The sequence below is a fragment of the Strix aluco genome, chromosome 21 (assembly GCF_031877795.1).
Source record: "Strix aluco isolate bStrAlu1 chromosome 21, bStrAlu1.hap1, whole genome shotgun sequence".
Classification (NCBI taxonomy): Eukaryota; Metazoa; Chordata; class Aves; order Strigiformes; family Strigidae; genus Strix; species Strix aluco.
In genome coordinates, this window is record NC_133951.1 from 12405966 (window position 1) to 12429165 (window position 23200).

The 23200-nt window shown below is 43.1% G+C and overlaps 1 protein-coding gene across 6 annotated transcripts in view; it reads left to right on the forward strand.

Moving 5' to 3' along the window:
* The first annotated feature begins 5892 nt into the window (after window positions 1-5892).
* Window positions 5893-23200, forward strand: part of KCNJ16 (potassium inwardly rectifying channel subfamily J member 16) — a 48538-nt gene continuing 31230 nt past the window's right edge. Inside the window, exons 1-3 of one of the 6 annotated variants that reach the window (XR_012625994.1) lie at window positions 5893-5970; window positions 6052-6121; window positions 18673-18778. The gene's annotated coding sequence lies outside the window, so the exon portion shown is untranslated. Of the gene's footprint in view, window positions 5971-6051; window positions 6122-18625; window positions 18779-23200 lie in introns of all 6 variants that reach the window. The other 5 variants (XR_012625993.1, XM_074847481.1, XM_074847482.1 and 2 more) reach the window with 5 other exon arrangements.

Below are 23200 nucleotides of genomic sequence, written 5' to 3' on the forward strand. Positions count from 1 at the left end.
TATCTGTACAGTGATGCCAACTTTTTTTTTTCTAATGACCTTCTCAAATTCTTTTGTCTGTCAGTTGTGTTCTCTCAAATCCTGCTGGAAAGAAGAGGAAAGGATGAAGGGAAGTGGTCAAACCACCATGTTCTTTGGCATTACAATAATGAGAAGCTGACCGTATTCTGAGTCGTCAGTAATTCCTACGCAGATTCAGCCCCTGGAAAAACCTACTCTGTCACTGATGGTGTTCTGTTTGCACTGTGCCTCTTCACTCCTTAACTTCCAAAAAAACTAAAGAAAATCTGTCAGAACCTGGGCAGCAATTTGCTTTGTCTTAGGATGCTGGAGCTTCCCATGATGACTCCCATCTCTGGTTACAGAAGCAAAGCAGTTTCTGAAGTGACTTGGTGACCTCACACCGGTGCCCTAACTCTCAGCACACAGACTAGCAGCCCCTGCTTGGGCACCTGACAGTACAAGTCTGTCGTCTTCTTTAATTTTTTTTATTTCTTTAACGAGTAGGCCCTGCCACAGGAAAAGTTATGCTTTGGTTAACTCAAAGCCTCTCGCTTTTGGCCCCTGCCTGAACTCTGCATCGCCCCAAACGTGGGCTGGAGGCGACCGTGCGGCCCTCTCGCTAATGGAGGTGACGACGGCGCCCAGATGGCTCCCAGCTGCTACCTCAGGCCTTGCTTTGAAGCCCCATCAGGCCGTCTGAGGGCTGCTCTGCCTCTCACACCCCCTTTGCCTTCAATGTTGCTGTGAACTCTTCCCCTGTCTTTCCCCTCAGCACTGCCAGAGGCACCCATTGCCCCCCCAGGGCCCCCACTGTCCTCTCGGAGGGAGCCCACAGGCTCAGCACCAGCTGAGCCGCCGGCCCCGCCATTTACAGCCACCCCTTGATCAAGGCTGTGGGCGATGGCGCCATGGGGATGCGCGGTGCCGGGGCGGGCGGGTCTGTGGTGGGCCTGCGGGGCCGTGGCGGGGCTGTGGTGGGCCTGCAGCCTCTCAGCGGCCAGGGGAGGCCAAGGCAGGGGGTTTCCCAGATAAGAAGGGGATGAGCAGCCTGTTTGGTGAGGAAAGTGAGTGTTAGAAGCATGTGTGGGATGTGTATTGTCAAGTCAGAGTAACAGGATGTAAAATATGAAATAACCGAATCTCTCTGAGAGGGGGTCCACGGCATCTGAGGCATGCCTGAGGGACACCGGTGGAGAAGCAGCCACTGATAAAGTCGATGCCCACGGGCAAGCTGTTCTGCTTACTCAGCCTTAAAGGGTCTGGGTCCCTTTCAGAAAACATTTACTGAGAAAAATCACGTTTCTCCTTCTGGTGTTTTAGTTACTGTATTTTTTTGTTTGTCTGCCAGGGTTCCCATAACAACAGGTTCCAGTGCTGCCCCTTCCAGAACATCCAGATTTCCAGTTCAGATACCTACCAGTTGAGGGGAGAGGAATACTAGCCCAGAAACACAGAAGGGTATGTGTAAGCTCCCATGAAACACTGGGACCTGCAGGACAGTGGTAGTGTGCATCAGAAGGGTCTGCCATTTTATCCTAGAAATGCTGCAAAGCAAAGGAAGTGATTATGTTTTCCAGGCTTATTGCCTCACTTAAAAATAATAAAAAATGGCTACATCTTCTTTCTGATGTCCTCCTTTTCTCTCACAGCCTTGTAAGCCCAAGGAGAGGTCTGTTTCTGAGAATGAGAGAAAATGTTTCTAAGATGGTTTCAAATGAACTCTTTAATATGAAAAATAATAAAGGGCATGCATGTCCATTTAATTTCCTCTGTTTGCAGCAAGATAAGTCGACCCTTCTCTTGTTACATCCTGCAACAATGGAAGTCACAGTCTATAATTTCTTCCGTCCTTCTGCTAGGAAAGTAGGAAGGAACCTAATGTGTCCTTGGTTCTTGCACAGGTTGATGAGGCAGAGTCACCCACATCAAGTTAATAGCAGTTCCAGCCTATATGAGTCCCTTTAGCAACCACCACCCCAGAAAGGCTTGAAAAAAAGGTGGGTCATTGCCAGGCACAGCCCGTTACACACACTTAAAGGTCGGTGCATAGTTAGTGCACATTGATCCTCGAGGCACAAGCTCCTATTTAGGCCATGCAGCTCCACAACATCTGTGCTTGCAGGCAGTGACAGACAAGCACCATCGGGCTGGTGGTATCGACTGCCTTCGTACTGTCTCATTCTGTGCACACTTTGTTTGCCTGTCTTACTCTGCTAATGCTGAAAAGAATTCAATTTTAAAAGGGAAAAAATGGAAAAGAAAAGCATAGTGCCATTGAGTCCTAAGAGTGCCATTGAGTCCCTAACTCATTCCCCAGCTGTTTGCTCCGAGGCACTGGGGAGTTATAAATAGCTGGAAGCAAGAGTACAGAACAGTGGTATATACATTTTGTAAATGGAGCTCTGAGCAATGTCCTTGTTTCAGGACCAGTGAAGTCAATAATGGCCTAGAATCTACCTCCATGTGCAGGTTATTATAACACAGAATAATAATAAAAATGTTCCTGGATTTTCACAAGTTCAAGCCATAAAGAGGAGGGAAATTATATATCTACTCTGCCTTCCAGTCACTTTTTGTAGCTTTTATTGTAACTTTTCTCAGAGAAGAGAAGGAAGAAGCAATGTTGGCCATCTCTGGGTAAAGAAGAAAAAGGAGAGAGGGAAAAAGAGAGACACGAAAGACTCGAGTCCAACTTCAGTTCTGTTGGCATCTTTCAGGCTTAACGGTGCTGCAGTCAAGTAGTAATAATCACATAACCAAGTCGGTATCTGTTCCAGTGGCTTCCAATTATGGACAGCTTTGCAAAGAAAGGAATCCGTGACAAAATCACTGTTGATTATCACGCACTCTTTGCAAGTGCAGGCAATGTTTCTTCATTATTACCAAGGAGAATTACTGTTAGTCATTGTATCAGAAAACTGGAAGCGTGCACAATATTTAGTAGCAATTGTTAGGTATATATTGTGGTCTAGAAAGAAAAAAAATGGGGCCTTATGTAGTATGGAACTGGGTACAAGGATTTATGGGTACAGCTCCTGCTATTCCATTGAGGACTATCAGAATAACAATCTCCTGAAACCAAGATTTGTGTATGTGTGAGTCAAAAAATAAGTTAATTGAAATTTCCCTGATGGATTGTATTTTGCTTGATCTTTTTGTTGTTGGTGTTGTTGAGTGAAGTGGAATTATACAGCTTGAAGTAATTTGTTGTGTCTGCACCCCAGTTTGCTAGCCATAAAATGGGACTAAGTATTCTTACTACAGCGTGGGCTATATGGAGTTGTGGGACTCTAAGATACTGTGTTAATCAAGAGCTAAATCCCTCCTAGGGAACAGATATTTTCTGAGCTTACCTTGAAGTAGATGAGAGATGACATCTTCCATCTGATGGCTGACAGATGCGGTGTCATTGCTGCAGCTAACCCCGTCATGCCGCTGTTGAGTGTATTTGACTGGGAGCAGCTGCAAGACGCTCATGGAACTGTTTGAAAAGTCAGAGTAATTTCTACAGCAGGCTACTGCCCCCACTCCTGTTGACTTCTAAGGAACTTTTTACTGGTAACCTGAAGGTGCAGACGATGCCACTGGCAACTGAAGAAGATAGTAAGTAGAAAAAGGAGGACCATCCGAACAGACCAAGGCTAAAAAGAAATGCAGTGAGCTACAATCATCAGGCAGGGCAAACGGTGATTGGTTCAAAGCAGGAAGAGCCGAGGCAAAAAAGACAGTACATATGCAGCTGCTTCAGTTCCAAGTGGTGTGCTTTGCACATGCTACTGAAGCTCCAGCTTGTGTGACAGGAACATTCATCTGCAGGCGAAGGGGATGTTGTATTATCTACTCCATGATGAACTTGTTTTCATTTTTATCTTGCGTGTGTTGTCATCTCCCGCTTTGTAGTGCTACAGACTTGTCTTTGCTATAAGCATGAGGCTGCACTCAGCAGTGTGTGGTAATTAAGCCCTTTGAGGGTCATGCATATTTTAATTATTACTTGTTTTATTGTCAAAAGCTTGCCCACATGAGATGCAGTCTTGCATTCCATGTGGGACTGAAATAAGGGTCAACACATTCCTTCAGAACCCCAAATATTAAACAGACATTAATTTGTTTTGAGCTTTGCACATTTTAGATGAGCATAAATCAAGATGTATAATGGTGAAAAAATCTCCTCCATATGTTGGAAAGTTGAACTGAGACACTAACTCTAAGTGACAAAAAGTGGTGGCTGCAACAGAAAATGATTAAATGATTTGTTTAGCATTTATGTAATATATGAATGCACCTTGTCTGTGTTAAGGCAAAGTAATGATTGGTTTTCCACCAGCAAGGGCTGTGAATTTTAGCTGTATTCCCTTTTGGGATTCTGAAGTTCTCAGGTTCCGGCTTACACAACAGCAAAGTCTAAACGCAGACCAGTTTTTCATCCATGAAATGGAAGTTAAATAATGCTTGACCGAAGTAGACAAAACAAGAAGATACGTAGACTAACTGGAAACATCAAGATTTGAAAATTACCTGATAGGAAAAGGGAGGGGAGGGGGATCAAAGACGTCCCAGGGAATGAAAAATTCCTTCACAGCGCTTCCTGTTCTCTCTGTTATGCTAACCAAGGTAGGATTAGGTTTCAGCTGCCAAAAGAAATAACATTTGTAGATTTTTTTTGGTCTGGGGAAGTGGGATAGAAAGATTTAAGACAGCTTTTTCCAAACTATTTGCTTTTTGTCAAGCAGTCAAGTCTAGTTATTGTTATTAATTTGTATTACAGAACTACCAAACTGAGACTGGATTTCCATTGTATTAGGTGCTGTAAAAATATCCAGTCAGAGACTGGTCTTACCTCAAAGAGCCCGTGGTCTAAATAGACCAGACAGACAAAGGGCATTTTGCCCTAAGTTGTATAGCTGCTTAGCAGTTGAGCTAGGAATTATGCTCATCTCTCCTGAGTCATAGCCTAGTGCCTCAGCTACTGGAGTGCAGTTCTGGAGAACAGAGCTGTCATTAAAAGAAACAAGCCTGCCTTCTTGTATCCAAACACAAGATAGGGTGAGATTGATTCAGCAAAACCAAGATTCGTGTGAGTTAGCACAACTGGCTCCTGCTGATGGCTGGCTGTGTGAGCTAGAGAAACCTCATAGCGCCTTGTACCAGGTCATTCCTCTGTTTAGTCCCTACGGTTTGCTGTTGGTTTGGTTTTCTGTTACAGGTTCATTGCTTATACAAAGTCCAGAAATGGACAGGGTCTCTGTGTGGGGATTGCATTCCGATCTGCTCCTGACCTTGCATGGTACAGAACCATACCTAGAAATTCAGATGGCCTAGATTAATCTTTAAGTGCCTAAATTAATCCTCAAGTCCCTAAATGAGCAGCCTGAACATAATGGTGTGAAAAGCAAAAAGCAGTAGCTAGTACACTTTCAGAAAGGTGCCAAAGCAGCAGAGCTTCTGCATAGGGATGAAGGCTGCACTCCACCCTCACCTTTTTCCAGGTCTCTGCCTAGCAGGAACTGCCATGTAATGCTGCTGTTCTGTGAATCTGATAGAAAAGGAGATTGCACTTTATGTGTAAACTGGAAGTCTTTACCTTAGCCTTGTGCTAATATAGAAACAAAAGGCTTTCTGTAGAAAAAAATCTGAATAAATAAAATAGAATGTAAGTACAAACGTGAACTTGTTTATTCTAAAGTGTCATATCAGTGGGTAATTACAAATCCAATTCCATGTGTAAATATTTCAAGTACAATTTGAATTGTGAAGGGCCTTTCTTACATGGAAGAATTTCCTGATTCTTGTTTTTTAAATCCTAGCCTCGATGTGCACAGGTGATTTCAGTTTCTGCTGTTTGTGTCTGAGCTGCAGACAGGGAAGCAGCTGGGCCAGCAGCAGATTGGCCGTTACCTGTTTCTCAAGATGCCAGCAGTTAGCAGAGCAGACCCTCTCTGAGTTTGCTCACAAGAACAAACTGGAGTAAATGTTTAACTTGAGTCTTTGGAGTCTACGGCTTGTACCTTTCTTTATTATTAACCCAACCCCTGTTTTTCTTTACAGTTGCACAGCTGCTGGCACACAAGAAACAAAGGACCCTTGAAATAACTTCCTCCTGGAGGCATGAGCAAAGGTAAAGTACCTTTTGTATTGTTTCCGTACCTATATGTGGGAAAGTAGTGGCACATTTCTGTGTTCTGCATTTCTTTTAGGGCAGAACAACCTGTCAATAGCAAGCATTGTTTAATTGTGTCTTTTTTAAACTAAATCACTAGATAGATGCAGCTAATTTCATTGTAACTGGACACAAACTGAAAAAGTATCTATATGCAGAGTACAGGAGTGTGCATGGTGAATTTGTTCAGACATTCACACGCTCACCGGTGTACACACACTGCTTTCTATCCCTCTTTTCACACCAATAGCCTTATCTTTGTAACTATTGTTTTCCTCTTAATTGTTTTCTGTACTGCTCAAGTCTGAAAAGGTCTGCCTCTTCTCCCCCGGAGAGGCATGCCTGCACTGTGAAGATCTGAATTTACATCAGTCCTTTCACTAAGCTCACACAAACCAGCTGTACCATTTGTTTTGCAATCATCCTTTACCCTTAATTTTTTTCTCTGCTCTTGGGTAAACTGTGAATTCTAGAAGCCTCTTGGTGAGGCAGACACCCATCAGCACAGTACAGAAATGACTAGGACACTTGTCTCACAATTATTCTGGTTACTATGTTAATACAGTGTGAATACTTGTTTTAAATAATGTTAAATATCTGTGTATGCTAGGTGGTGGCTCAAAATTGGTTTGTAGAGAGAAGGATTCACTTGCTCAATTTTTTTTTTTTTTTTAAATTTGCTGTCACATAAATTTATGTGGAAAACTATATAATTGAACTTTAGCCAAAGAAATGCATCAAAGGAATTTGAGTGAAGATCAAGAGTGGAAGTTAAAACCAGTACTCAAAGACATTCAAAAAGTAGCTGTTCATTGTTTTATAATTACATATTTGATAAATATGACACATTTTTAGCAAAAATATTTTAATAGAAATGGGTTTTAGAGACTTCAGTTAAAAAAGAACCAAATTGTTCCTGTTTCCAGCTGCTCAGAATACCATTTTACTCCATGAATAAATCCTGTAAATTAGGTGTGATCTCCATCTAAGCAGACAATGTCGCAGCCCCCATACATTCTTTAAGAAGCCCCAGGTGTGATCTCCTCTCTGTAACTCTGTGTGTGCTGCCTTGTGAGGACGAGCTTGTCCAAAACTACTGAGTCCTGCTGAGAGGAGATTTCTAAAGTCACTGCAGCTACACTGTTTGCACTTTTATTTATAGTACAGCAGCATTTGCAACATGGTATGTGCTGCCCTCAGCGTAAAACAGTTCCTTTACATTATCTTTGAGCCGTATTGGCAATCGAAGTATTTGGCCTGTAAATACTTCAGAATCTGTGAGCAAAGGTTTGCAGGCACAGTATGAAATGTGAAAGTGGCATGATCACTAAGTGCTGTGAGGACACACCATAGTTCCTGAAAAGAAACTATAAATAGCTGTTTGGGAGTAGTTCACACATCTCTGATTCTTGTAAGCCTATTAGATTAGGGAAAAGGCTCTGCTATTCCGCATTTTGATCAGATCCAGCTGTTTATTTAGCCCTAAAGATCATTGGCACCATAAGCAAGGGATGATGCAGGGATGATAATGTGGGTAACAGATACTTCCAAAACATCTAACACATATAGTTAGATTCTGTCACTTTATTCCCACTGGAGAATACTGACATGAATGGGAGTATTGGTGGAATAAATTAGTATGTATTGGAAGGATGTCAGAATACAGGCCCAAGTGACTATGCAAATCTGAATCAAGATAGAAAAAGTAAATGAGTCGTCGAATGGATTTTAAGAGACTGACACCTTGGTTATGAAGTAAGTGGGAAGTCAGTTGTGAAGCTTTGAACCTGTTTCTACAATGGCCAAATTCAGGTTTTGCAATTTACTCAAAGATTAAGAGATAAACAAGCAAAGAAAACACAACAAAACACAAACCCGTTGTCTAAAAGAATGGGAGAATTGGCAAGTTGATAAAGAACCTTGTGTCTGTTCAAAGGTGACCTAGGTCAGCAGAGGATGAATTTGCCTTCTTTTTTGTCAGGAGTTTGATGTTTGTTAAGGGTCCATGGGTTTCTCCATTTCCTGAGTGATTTTTTTTTTTCCAATCTGGCAATTCTACAAAGCATATGTTGGACTTTAAACGTATTTGCCTAGCCTGTTCTGGGTGCTACGAAATGCAAATAAAGACGCTGGCATCAAAAGGGGATGGAGTGCTTTGAAGATGAAGGGCTTGACAAAGAGCCAAGGAGCCAATGGACCAGTGAGAACTGGAATTCTCTTAGGACTTAAAGGACACTATGCCTGTTGGTGAAAGCAAACACACATCAGAAAGGAACTGGGGGAGATCTTCATTGCTTTCTCCTGGCTAAATCCTTAGGCCAAGAGAGCTGCCTCAACTCAGCTTCAGAACTGAAGCAGTTAAAGAAAATTGGGTAAGGAACTTACCTGAGGGCTGTTCCAGAGGAGAAGGTGGGAGATGAGAAGTGGCTCAATGCTATATATTGCCTGTATTAAAGGCAGACGAGCTCCTTGTGTCTGAGTTAACTTTTGCCTCTGCTGGTGTGACAGAGCCAGCAGCAGGAATCCCAGCCCAACAGGACTTTGAGCCCTGGAAGGGTTTTGGTTCATTGGTTGGTTGGTTGGTTTTTAGTTTTGTTTTTCAGTTGTGGTGGGTTTTTTTTGGTTGGTTGCTTTGTTGGGTTTTTTTTTGGTACAATGCTAGGAGTCAGTTCCAAAAACATTCTGGTGATACTAAAGGATAGGATAGGATGTGTAGGATGCCACCTTATTATGCTTCAGAGACACAAGAACAGAAAGCAGAAAAGCATTTTCCAGCACCACTGCCCCAACCAGGCTCAGTGGCATTATTCTGACAATAAATAGATTAGACTTTCTTGGGGAAAGAAGTGTAGAGCAGTAACTGCTTTTTGTGCCTCAATCCAGCCCTTAACACGCTTCTCATCTCCTGTATAACTCCGCAGCAAAAGGCTTAATTGGCTAGCAGCAATGTGCGGTGTCAAGTGTTAAAATGCAGTGGTAATCATAGAAATAACAATAACACTATCCCATGATGTGATCAGGGTTTCTTTTCAGAATCCAATGATGTTAAAATAAATGGAATTATGTTGCTTTTCATTTTTCTAAGTCAGTAAATTCCAAAAGAGGATTTGTCCCATTTCTACAATGCGCTTAAGGACTTAGAGTGCGTGATCAAATGCAGATTTATTAGGGGCATGAGGGGTTGGCATACGGTATTCTCTGCTTAAAGCTGCTCAGTGCCTTTTTGTTCTGGTCAAGAAGGATTTTTTTTCATCTTAATCATTATTCATGAGACCATATGTGGCCTTGGATTTTCCAGAGCTTTTTTTTTTATTGCACAGAAAAAAGTCATGAACAGCCTTTATTATAAACAGCAAGGAAAACTGGTGTTATGGATAGGACCTAGAAAATGTAAATTGGAGAAAATACCCCACAAACATCTCTAGTGGAAGGTTTTTCCTTTTTATTGACATGGTCAGTGAGAATACTTCCATTGACTTCAGTGGATGTTAGATCAAATCACAGTGTCTCTCTAACTCTCCCCCTCTGCTGGCAATTCAGTTCTCGCTGTGCTGTCAGAGCTGCGTAGGATCTCTGAGCTTTACAAAAAAGTCTTTTAAGTGGTGATATAGCAGTATTCCTCATTTGAGTCAGAGGATGAAACACCTGAGAAAACTCAGGGGCTGTGGAAAGCAGGAAAAGCAGTGGATGCTAGCGAAGGACAGGTAGATTCTGCAATCTGAACTGTATCTGTTTACTTTTTATAGCAGTTGGAACCAAGCACGCAGACTGTGGCTGATAACGCCTGGTCAAGAAGATAGTGTTTCTGGTCCAAACATAAGGAGCAAACATTCAGTAAGGGCATCTGAGACTTTTACCATACTTCATTTGATAACCGGAATCAATTTCCAGCACTAAACCAACAAAGCATTATTCTTATATTTTGAAACACAAAATAAATAACATACAAACCAGTGACTGCAGATAAGATTATTTCACACGCTGTTGGAAGCCACTGCAGTCTACAGAATATACAACACTGGTGCGGTCCATGCTCTGCAGTATCGTACATTCTAGAGCTTCAGAGTTATGCTTTGTAATGTGCAGAAAGATTGGGTAGTTGTATCTACGATGTTTAGCTTGTATGTGTACATGATGTAAGAGGGGTTTGTCTGACAAGAATATTTTTCTACTCCTGTTTTGCAACCCTTCTTGATGTAGATTTTTTTATATTCTTAATCTGATCTGCACTATTCTTTGCTTAGTTCAGCACAAAGGCATGGAAGTTGCCAAATGTAAATGACAAACTCTATTGGAGGAAGAGAAATCCAGTCCTTTAAGTAAACTTTTCCACTAGTGTTTAGAAATTGCCTCTCTCAATAGAAGCAGAAGCGTTTCTTTTCAATGTTTCTTCTGGCCAGCTATGAATAAGTTTTAAATATATAACAGAGAAAACTGGGATACTATGGAGGTCCTGATTTTGAACAGAAACTTAAAATTCTCTGTCTTTGATGGAAATAGTCTCACCCAAAAGTAAGTGTACCAAATATTTTTGGAGTCATGGGAAGCTATTAAATTCCCAGGTATTTGGTCAGTTCTGGAGACAGCTGTTTCCTCCCTCCAGACCCAACCTGAAGCAATGAACAAGCACGCAGTAAACTAAACTTCTTTAGCTGGTAGGCAGATTATTTTGCAGTAGTGGAGTATGAAGCAATCTCAGCCGAAAATGAAATTAGTAATGTTCAAGATAATGGCAGAGATGTATGTCTTAGACAAATGAAGTTCTACTCTTCATTAATCCAAATTATAGTTTTATCTAAATGGCCAGATCAGATCCACAGATTGCATTGCTGCTTAGTTTTCTTCTGGCATAATTCTATGTACAGAAACATTTTTTGAGAAGAGGAGAAAGCACAATCAATGTTCTACTGAAAATAGCTTTTGGGGGAATCTTTTTTCTGCTTTTTTTCTTTTGCGTTAACCTTTTCTCTATATTTTTTTAGTGCTGATAAAAGATCTTAGTAAGACAACATGCAGAAAAAGGATTGGCTTGTTTGCGACTTTGGCACATGTTCAAGATTCAGACGCTTTCACCTTGTCTTTTGTTCCTAGCTCAAATTCAGAAAATCCTCTTAGGTTAATTTGTTTTCCAATACAAAATCATAGGAAACCTAAAACGAGAGCAAGGCATTTTCTTCTTTTCTTTCCACCGCAGAAGAATGAGATAATCCGGCTCCGCATGAGCGGCCGAGGTTCGGCCGATCGCCACGCTCGCCCCTTGAAGCTTTGAGATCGCAGCGGGTTGCAAGGTGGTAACTGACCCCTCAAGGAGGCCGGGAAGCCCGCGGGGTGCCCTTGGCGGGAGTTTCTCATCCATCCCGCCCAAGGCCGCGCTGGTTCCGCGGAGGGCGGATCCCCCCCCCCCCCCCCCGCCCCGCGGTGCCGGGCTCGGCCGCCGCCGGCCGTGGTGCTGAAGGGATAGCGCCCGCCCCCCCGCCCGGCGCTGCCCGGCCCGCCCGCCACCGCTCCGCAGGTTCTCCGGGCGGTTTGCAAAAAAAGGGAGGCGGTTGGCAAAGTGTTTCTGCAGCACTGGCTGGAGGAAAAGTTGTTCCAAACAGTGTTCTTGCCCCCAAGCTTGCTTTACTGTAGAATCGGAGAATCTTTTAGGTTGGAAAAGATCTTGAAGATCATCGAGTCCAAGCGTAAACCCAACGCTGCCAAGTCCATTGCTAAACCATGTCCCTAAGTGCCACAGCTACAGGTCTGTTTAATACCTCCAGGAATGGTGACTCAACCACTTGGCTGCCTGTTCCTGTGCTTGACAATCCTTTCAGTGAAGAAATTTTCCTAAAATCCAATCTAAAACTCCTCTTGAGGCCATTTCCTCTCATCCTATTACTTTTCACTTAGGAGAAGAGACCAACTCCCACCTCACTACAACCTCCTTTCAGGTAGAGAGCGAGAAGGTCTCCCCTGAGCCTCCTTTTCTCCAGACTAAACACCCCCAGTTCCTTCAGCTCTGCTCCTCATAAAATTTGTTCTTTAGACTCTTCGCAACCAGCCTCGTTGCTCTTCTTCAAACGCGCTCCAGCACCTCAACATCTATGGACAATGTCCCCTATGCTCCATGGAACTGAATTTCTCCTCCCCAGTAGCGATTACTGAGATTTTAAATATTACAGTACTACTTAATGCCCCCAGACCCATAATGGTCTGTTTTGCTGCTTTACCAACACAGAACTGGTCTCCAGCCTGAACTGCCTACAGCTTAATTAGTTATGACACACATTACTTCTTGTGCTAAACTGCTGCAGGGGGATGTTGTATGTTGTTAAACAGCTGCTGGATTCTGCCCGAGAGGGAAATCTATTTATGGGTTGTATTTTGGGTTGTAAAATTTGCAACTATGCTTAGGAAACAGTCAAAGCTATAGAACCGTGCTGAATTATTAAGAATGTTCAGTCACACAGAACAATAACCATAAAACAAGGGGTCAGACACTGGCTGGCCCCATGTGGGTGGTGTATGGGGACGGAAAGCGTAGGTCATCCTGAGTGCAAGGGCTACTGCTGTGCAGCAATACCCACGCGGTCAGAGACCATTAACAATTACCCTCTGGCCTGTGGGACTGGCTGGATCCAGACAGCTCAAACATAATGTAACCCCACTGGAGAGACTGTACTTACGCGATGGGAAGTTCTGGGAGAGATTTCCTGGCTCACTAAGGAATCTGGAACCTGAAAGTACAAATGTTAGTGACAATTAAGACTTTTTCAAGTACTTTGGAAAAAAATGTCTTCCTGATTCTCAGCAACTTCTTAAGACCAAGGAGTTAGCTATGCAGTTGGCAAGGGCCGGGCTATTTGTATTTATCAAGTATCCTTTTTCTATTTATCCAAGAACCGAATATTTATGATTTCCATGGCAACATATTTCTGGACCCATATTACAGTCAGACTGATGCGTGTCAACTGATACAGGGATGCAGGAGGTGGTGGCTGAATTTATTCAAGCAATCACATTCTCTTTTCCAAGGTTAATGCACATGAATACTGAGTTCGCAAACTGAATTGACAGGGATTCCATCTCAATGAACATGTATAATGTTCCAGCCCAGGAGAGTAGCATTTAATTGATGAGTGGGATTATATTTACATAGCAATTATAGCAAAGTCAAGGTTGGCTTTATGTGAAAGACTATTTGCTGTAATATCTTGCTGCTTGGTTGTCCAGGAAAGCTGTTCCTGTACAGGCAAAAAAAAAAAAAAAAAAAATCAGAACAGATGCACTCAGCTTTTACACGTGCTTCTTTTCATGCAAATACTCACTTCATGAAGCCAACTCAGGAGTCACATCGTGGTTGCCTTAGATACATACATTAATTTACTCCATTATAACTTAGATGCTGATTGTTTAACTGCACAAGTATTAATAGTTATTCGCTGCTATCCTCAAATGGCTGTTCGGTGGCTAATGTAAAATGAATAAGGGCTCATTCTAAATCCCATATAAGTCAATGGGCATCTTTCTCCTCATTTCATTCAGAGCTGGAATTAGCTATCCCCGCTGCAGTGCCCCCAGATATTAATTTTTTGTCCTCAAGACACCTTTGCAAGGTAAGGTAATGCTACGGACTCAGTTTCACAGATAGGAAGCTGGGGCCAGAAAGGTTACCTCAGAATCATCCAGCATACACACAGAGGTCCTGACCCTCATCATCCCTTCAGTCTGGATTTCTTTCTATTGATACTGGGATCTGGAGAGAGGAAAGGTGTGTGCCAGAGTTTTGCTCCAACATGGAGTTGGATTCAGGGGAAGGGAAGCAGCTGGACCTGGAAGCTGGGAGGCAATTTCACAGCTTGTAGTTCTGTGTAATCAGACAGACCAGTGGCTGTATTCAGATGTCTTCTTATGGGGCCTAGCATGGAGTTAAATTCTACTGATGGCTCTGGAAACAAGAGCGTGGTGAGGAACTCAAACCATCTATTATCTATGGCATGGCAAGGAGAAATATGCATGACACCTATGGTGAGTGATCCAAATACCTCTAGACACTGAGAAGAAGGAAGAGCTGTACTCAGAAGCCTAACACAAATGCCATACTTGTCTTTCTTCATTGACTCATAGAGGGAGACAGGTCCTGACATCCTTGAATTCCCAGATGGTTAGAAGTGATCATCCTTCTCTTGAACTTTGACAACAGTGTGTTTTAGGTCTGTCTTTGTCACTACACTAGGAAGATATCCCTAGGTGGTTTACCTAAGGATATACTGAGCTAGAGACAGGGAAATAAACTTAGGTGTCTTGAGTCTTCTACCACAAAAAGAGTTTTCTTCTCTTAATCTAAGCTTTCTCTGCTCTCAGTCTTATTGCCATGGAAATTGTCTCCATAGCTGGTATTAGAATTGCCTTGTTGACATCATTAGTAAAGCATATAATAGATAGCTGAACTGCTCTGATATTTATCTTTAGGTCAACAGCTATTGAGGCTCCAGAGGCAAATTAGAAAAAAGCATAGAGTCTTTATTAGTAGAACTTAATTTAACTGTATTTAAACTTCATTAAGGAGTAAAAAAAAATGACCTTTCTTAATGGACTCTTTCTTTATATAGTATGAAATAAGGATATTAGATTAGTTTGATCCTGGTTCTTATTATGCACACACAGTAGATGAGAATGCAAAAATTCCCTCATTCAGTTAGGTACTCTTGGATGTCAAATCAAAGACCAGGTGCTCCACAAGCCCATTTCCTTTCTTCAGTGTTTTATGTTTCCTAGCCCTGTAATTCCCCCCAGGAAACCAGAAGAAATCTTAATTTCTTACCCACCCCCCCGCCATTAAAGTAACAGCTCTGGTCATTTAAACAATCAAGCACGTGTTCTTACACTGTCTGCACCTCATGCTATCCATAAATGGTGATGTGGTAAGAAAAACCATGGAGGAAAGGAAAGGAAATGACATTAACCTTTTCCATCTGATAAATAAGGGCTCTATTCAGCTGCAATAATCCACATCCTTCCCTAGAGATCCAGTTAATGTAATACCTAAGGGCTCAGTTCATTTAAAATTATTTCCACACTGGCCAGCTGATTTCTTGGTGAATTATTCAGTCCCCAGACTGAAATATTCTCCCTGTGCAATAGCACATGGAAAAGGGTTCGAGCTCTTCTGTAGCTCCCAGTAGTCTGAACGTCCTCTCAGAGGTGCCAGAGGGTCGGTGGCATCCACATGACTTATCTGTGTCCTCCAAATTATACAAGAACTTTTGTGCTGATTTTCATGGGACCACCAATCTGTAAGCACTGAAGATACCATCTTTGTCCCATTTGCTGCTCTTCTCTGCAGGGAGGTTCTCACCTCCCTATCAAACTTTAAGCACCTGCAGTTTACAGGTAGTAAAAGAACGTTTGAACTGTGAATGAGTGGAAATTTAGAGCAACAGACTCAGCCAGTTCAAAAAAGGCAGCCTGGATTGTGCACGTTGTTGCTGGGGGTTCAGGTAATGGATGTGGATCAGGGACCGCTGCAAGGCTGCTTGAGTGATCCAAGCTCCTAAAGGCTAAAAGCTAGGAACTGAAATGCTGTTGTTTTTTTCCCTTTTCCCCTTTGCAATACACAGATGGCTCCAGTGTTACTGGTATTTGCTCAGCTTTACCTGCCCAAGAAGCTTGCAAAGACAAAGGACTGTTTGTAACATTGAGGCAGATGTTTTCAAAGCAGGACAGGGGAGCAGGAGATACAGAATCCAACTGCAAATCAGTGGAAACACTAGTCTAACATCAGTAGCAATAAGGGAAAATTCCAGGTTTATATTAGTTGTATTGACCCACAGTCAATTGAAAGCCATGGGAATCTTGTCATTGGCATCAAGACATTTGGGATTAAGTTCCTACCTTATGAGACATGTTCCTTCCTCTCTTTTTTTTCTTAAAGGGAGTGTAACTAATTGAGGTTAATAAACCGAAGTTGTACGCAATTTTGCAACTTTTCTGATGCTGTAATAAGCTGTGCTCTGAGGGTTCGTTATTAGACTGTCTTGAAACTTGCTAGTTAAACAGGAAAAACAAGAAATCTGACCTCACTGTAGTACTTAATTGAAGTGCATTTATTGACTGATTTTAAGCTCTTATAGCAACTCTATTTGCTAAGAACTATGGGCCAGCTCTTGGCTTGTGTGGCCCCTTAGCTCCTGGGGTGGACACAGCCTACACACACAAACACGTCCTGCTCCAGGCTTGCGTCAGAGGGTTGGGCTGGGACTGAGCAGAAGACTCTAGCCGGAGACTGGCACGCTCTCCCTTGTTGTGATGCTGCTCAGCTTCTCTCCCCTCCAGGAGCCCACAGGCTGGCTAGCCCAGGGCGGGTGAGTGTGCCAGAGGTAAAGGAGCAGGGTTGTGCTGGGTGTTTTAGTTCCTGGCTCTTTGGTGTTGGGGCAGGTAACAGGGGTCAGCAGAGAGAATAAACCCCCATGGATCTACCCTGCCTCCTTAAGGATTCTGCAAGTTCCAAACCTTTAGAAGGATCTGGAGCTTCAGCCTCATAATGCTGAGGAGGGAGGACTGGGAAGAGTGTTATATATCAGTGCCAAAGCAAGCTGCAGCTGGATCTCTCTGCTAGTAAATCTACCTTTGATACTGGCACGTACTTAATGCTAATACATTCTTATCCCCATCCCATCTGTATTAGAAATTAAGGCAGAAACATGAAGACCGTTACCATGCTGTAACCTTCAGAACAGTTTCTCACTTCATAGAGGCACTCAGCAGGCACTGGTGCATTCAGCCATGATTCATTATCACTGAACTTTGGTGCTGGCCTTGGCCAGTTTTGTCTGGATTCAGTTAACGTGTTCCACTGGCAGGAAAGATTTCTGAGCATTTCTGTTATCTCTCTGGAAATCTTAAGTAGGGAGCTGAACACGATTGAGAAGAGTTGTCTGATAGAAGAGACAGAAAGAAAATTCGTTCTGCCAGAGACTAAGGAGGAATGGAAGTGGGTCCTGGAATAGGATGTGGCTCTCCCCTGGTATAAGAGAAAAATCTGAGCTAGCAAGAGGTGGCACTGGACATTACTGTATATGATGTCATACTGACTTTGTGTGATGCCCATTGAATTCACCTCTAATCTAGCTCACCATAATGTTGAAATGGCTGTTTTTTTCCCAAAAGTTTTGGAACACTTACAGCTTTGTGGAGCTGTTGCTTATCACTGAGTACGGTAACACCAGCCCTAGTGTCACAGGTAAATGAAGTCTCTGAAACTTCATTGCTCTAAACCCACTGCAAATCTGACCCCGAGGAGATATGGATTCTATTCAAGGAGTCTGTGATGCAAATTTATGCAGATGACTGTCATTAGTCTACTATGTTTGCTTGAAACCTCAGGGTAAAGAGGAGACAACTACTCTGCAGAGAACAGGCCATAGAAATTGCAGATTTGTGCCCAAACTGCCATCTAAGGAAAAGTATTAGCGCAGGAAAGAGACTTGCCTTTCAATTCTTTTGATAGATTGCAGGAAAGTGGGAGTGTAGAAGCTATTTCATCACCAGACACCAACCTCTTGTCTCTTCTTTCTTGACATTTATTAACAACTATTTCTGCCCAGGAGTCCTCAGAAGCAAAGCTGGGCAGAAGGCAGGTGGGCACAGGCACAAGCAGCAGTAGAGTACAGAAGTAGGAGCAGGCAGAGCTCATTTGACACAGTCCTAAACTGAAGATCCTATTGATAGGCTCAGGGTAAGATCACTGCATCTTGTGTGTAACACTCTCGAATGGGCTGAGTTAAAAAACTTTGCAGTAGCAGGAGTTTCCAGGATAGTATTTTGTCTAGAGGGGAAGACCTGTGGAAGCGCACAACTGATAGTGTTGCTCTGTACTGCATACGCCTCTTTTTACACTGACCTCATTTTTGTGGCCAGGGTGGCCTGCTAAAGATCCCTCCCAGCCCTCTGGGATTGCTATCACATTTCAGGTGACAGAAGGCGAGCTGGTCTCTATGCAACCAAGTCAGAGGATGGAGTAGAACAGTTTAAAATAACCTGCTTTCTGCTGTGAATGCAGGCAGGTCAGCAGCAGCAGAGGGTTCTGGGGGCAAAATGAGGACTTCGGACATCTACTGGTGACTTTTATTATACATAGTGGTGGGATGCAACGATAAAATCCCGAGGCCCAAAGATATTTGTGCTGCAAGCAAAAAGCCCTTTCCACTTTTACAAAAATCCTCTTGTCAAGGCTGCCTTAAAGGGGGTCTGATTATCTGTTGGATCAGTTATTAGAGAAATGGGAAAGGTTTGGTGTAAATCCCCTGCTTGCTTCATACTTATTGCAAAGTAGACCTTGAGCCTTTTTGAGAAAAAAAAATTGGAAAACTGCTGGGCTCCCAAATGTAGCATATTTCTCGTCAGTTCTAACGTGCTGAAAGGATGGGATTTTCTGTGAACTTTTCCCAAACAGTCTTGCATTTTTTTTTCTCTCTTTGAGAGGGGGAGGAGTTGTGCCTAAAAAAACAAACCCAACCTGTCGTTCTCAGCTCTGCCAACCTGTCAGTCCAGCCATACAAGAGAGAGGGAGAGAGACAGAGGAAAAGAAAGGAGGGAGTGAAGCAGAGATTCTTTCAGATCTCAGCAGACATTAAGGTAAAGCCCATTTCTCATTTCCTTAATTATTCTTGTCTCTGTGTGTGTACATGTAAACAGAAATCCTGTTACCTTAGAGAGTTTTAAACTAACTAACTAAACAACCTGTATGGAATAAACTGTTTATCTTGTTCAACTGGAAGTGTGTTTTGCATGCAACCTGGCAGCTTGTCAGTTGTTGTTTGGAAACACAGTTTCTCTCTCTGAAATTCAGGAGAGTTTGTGTTCATTTGAATATTAAAAAGAGGCAGAGCTTTAGTGATTGTATGAATACATGTTTGGGGAGGATACTAAGCTGTGTAATTTCAGCGCTGAAGCCAGCCTCTAATTACTGAAGATCAGGCTAAGAACTTGTTAGAGGAGGGAAATTCTTCCAAAGCTGCCTGTTGCAGGGCTCTTACACCTTCTCCTGGAGCATTTGGTATTAGCCACTGGTGGAGACAGGATACGAGACTAGACAGACTGTGGGTCTGATCCAGTTTGGCACTTCCTCCATTCCTGTCTGTCCATTTCTGGTGGGGTTTATCCAACTTGTCATTACCAGAGAAGGAACAAAGCTAAGGTGCAGCAAAACTGCCCGCGTGGATTCTTGAGTTAGGAGGGCAGACCAGCAGAGGCACTTTCAGCTCATACCAGAGGAAATTGAAGGTTACAGACTGTGAGAAATGTTGGCTGGAAGAAGTGTGAGTCAGAAGAATCATTCTGCCCCAGAGCTTGCTGTATGAGTCTGGTCTGGGCAACCAGTTTGTTGGAATGATTGTGGCGGAGGGGGCCTAGTAGTGAAGGCCTGAAATACAAGAACAGACACAATTTTGTTAATCTGAGTGTCTGTGCATGAGGACATGTGTGAGTGTGACTTGTGCACAAATGTGTATATGTAAGGAGTCTGCTGAGAGATTCTGACCTCTAGTATGCCATGAAAATCTGCAAACAAAGGTAAAAAAGGAAGAATTATGTTTATCCACCTTAGACGTACCCCTATTTCTACATTTCTAAATTTCTAAATCCTGAACAAACATTGTAAACTGTACTGAAAACTCTGTAATATCTTTCTAAGTAGGTTGAGGCTCTGGGAAGGTCATATAGAAGGCAAACTGGTGGGCAGGTTTTCCTTTCCTTTCTATATATTTAGGGCTTTCACTCCTACTGCCAAGGTGTGCCTGCTGTAGATAACCTGTTTAGTAATACTAACCCAACAGAACACGTTGAAAGATGGCAGAGAAAGACAATACAATCGTCATGTTGCTCGCTGCATGGGTTGCAATGCCCTTGCCAGGACTTTGGTTACGTAATACTGGCTTCTGCATCTTCCTTGTTAAACTTGCTCAGATACTTGCGCCCATGCCGTAGTTTTGGATTGAAGCTCTCCCCCCATGGCTGCGATCCTGGGAAGAAGACAGAGGCGACACAGATTAGAGAGGGGTGGTCTGTCCATATGACCCTTCCTATTAAAAAGTTTGCAATGTCCTTGTGTCACATCTCTTTCCTTTCTTCTGGTAGTGTGGTCTCCTGGGAACTCTGAGCTGATGTTTCTTATTAACCCTGACTCATTCCCCTTGGGGACAGTGATACAGAGTGAGACTATAAGCTTTTAATACACAAAAGAAATTCTTTCATAGATAGTGTTTTTTTGTAGTATTATTATAGGCTTTCCCGCCAGAGCCAGAATGGAGAAGGAAGTGCTTTGTCAAGAGACGGTAGGAGATGGAGAAGAGGAAGCAAATGCTTCAGTTTTGGTGGGGAGAAACATTCCTACTGCTAGTTACAGTAACAGAAATTAGTCACTGAAAGAAGGAAAAGAGGAAAAATCTTCAGCTTTCATGATCTGCAAAGACTTCACTAACTAGCCTCACAGAACTTTTGCATCTTTTACTCCTCTCCTCTCCTCTCCTCTCCTCTCCTCTCCTCTCCTCTCCTCTCCTCTCCTCTCCTCTCCTCTCCTCTCCTCTCCTCTCCTCTCCTCTCCTCTCCTCTCCTCTCCTCTCCTCTCCTCTCCTCTCCTCTCCTCTCCTCTCCTCTCCTCTCCTCTCCTCTCCTCTCCTCTCCTCTCCTCTCCTCTCCTCTCCTCTCCTCTCCTCTCCTCTCCTCTCCTCTCCTCTCCTCTCCTCTCCTCTCCTCTCCTCTCCTCTCCTCTCCTCTCCTCTCCTCTCCTCTCCTCTCCTCTCCTCTCCTCTCCTCTCCTCTCCTCTCCTCTCCTCTCCTCTCCTCTCCTCTCCTCTCCTCTCCTCTCCTCTCCTCTCCTCTCCTCTCCTCTCCTCTCCTCTCCTCCCCTCTCCTCTCCTCTCCTCTCCTCTCCTCTCCTCTCCTCCCCTCTCCTCCCCTCCCCTCCCCTCCCCTCCCCTCCCCTCCCCTCCCCTCCCCTCCCCTCCCCTCCCCTCCCCTCCCCTCCCCTCCCCTCCCCTCCCCTCCCCTCCCCTCCCCTCCCCTCCCCTCCCCTCCCCTCCCCTCTCCTCTCCTCTCCTCTCGCATCTGTGTGACACATCCTACAATGCTGATGGGCATTTTTGAAATGAGGGCAAACATTCTGAGGCACTTGTTTCATTACTGCTTTTGAAAGACTGTGAATGTACTGATGTAACATGATTGGTGCTACTAAGTCAGCCCAGCTCCCTAGAGATCAGACATTTGATCTATGTACTGTCAAATGCAAGATTATACTACATGTTGATAAATGGTTTAGCACTGCTTAGCAAATGTCAGTTGATCAATCAGAGTTAACCAGCTGCAAACTTGCTGAATTCAGGCAATGTCCAGGCAATCCATATTTTAGATGGGCTTCATTAGTGTAGCTGTAACAACGCAGTACTGCAACAGAAGGGAAGAAATGTCAGAAATACAAGTCAGGTTCTTACCAAGATTTGCGTATCTGTCATTCTGGAGGCAGAAAGAGCAGGGACTAACGTATCAGTCATTTGTTCAGGAAACTGTTTCTAAAGAAACAAACTCTTGCAAAGGAAGTGTTACCAGACAAAAAGGCTGCAATGTGAGAAACCTTTCTGCCAGGAGAGGTTCTGAATAGTTGTTGGAAACAGCAGTTGGAAAACACTCCATGCTGAGAAAGTTTCTGCATTTCAAGAGGACACTGCTAATTTGCCTTGCTCAGTATTCTCCGATGTAAGATTCTCTAGACTGGCTGATGCCTTGCCCTTCTTTCTTTTGTTAGTCACCTTTCTTGCCTCATATTCTCACCATGAACTTTTGGCGAGAATGTTTAGTGACAGAACATCCATTTCTAATAGCCTATTGTGCAATTGAAATGCCATATGATAAATACAAACAAGCCAAACAAACAAAAACAACCTCAGATTTCTTTTCTGTTTGATTTTTGAATGGGGATAAGAGCTTGTTTTGATTTTTCATCTTTTCATCTTATATTGTAAAAGCAGACTGGCTGTCCATCCCGTGTGGCAGGAAGCAATGCTGTAACCCAAGAAGCCATTGTGCTGCTTTTTGCAAGGAACCATTCATTTTTTTTGTAGTTTGCAGTCATGATAGTAGCACTGGTTCCTCTTTTTAAAGCAGTTAAATTTGTGTTTTGAGAGTGCAGACGGGGGAGAATATGCTTCAACTACTCAAATATTATTTATGGTGACATGCTGGATTGGAGAATTGGAAGAGTGGAGAGTGTTTCAGCCCTTAATTTCCTGTGGAAAGATTCAGCTGAGGAAGCATTGAATTTTTGGTTTCTCTTTGCTGTCAGCATGGTAGAGGATAGTAGGTCAATACTAGCCTGAGAATTGACATTTGATAAAAATCAACAGTCTGGGAAACAAACTGAATAGAGCCAATTTCAGTGAACAACCATTTTTCAGACAAGTTTTCCTGCACCCCAAAGGAAAACCAAGACAGGGATTCACTAGGCAATGTGAACTGAAGACTCACCTGGATAAAAGAGTAAAACTAGCTGGAAATTTTTCTTATATAAGAACTAAAGGCATCTCCATTCCTGAGGCAGCTTTGAACACAAAGGATCTCTGGTTCTTTTTAAAATGTCCCCTCTCAAACTCTTTTCAAATTGGCACCTAATTTTCTGTACATCAACATCAGGGCATTGACTCTGTGTTGCAGTACCAGCATCACCTCGTTTCTTTGCAAGCCTGCACGCTGGCAGTGATCAGACCTGAGCTAACTTTACTGACCTGATTTCTGACATGGCCAGGTGGCCCATTTTGCTGTCCAAGAAATGCTGATACTCAGCAGCTATGGGAGAACACGCACATTTCCTAACTGGCATTCTCCCACTCAAAGATAACTCAAATTAAGACAAATCTGAACTGAGATGATATTCACTTAATACATATAAAAGTAGATGCCATAAAACACAGCCCACTTTCCACCAGAAATCTCAATGGGAAAATTCAAATATTTCTATTTCCACTCACAAGCCTTAACCAGCTGTTTGACTACTAATGAAAATCTTTT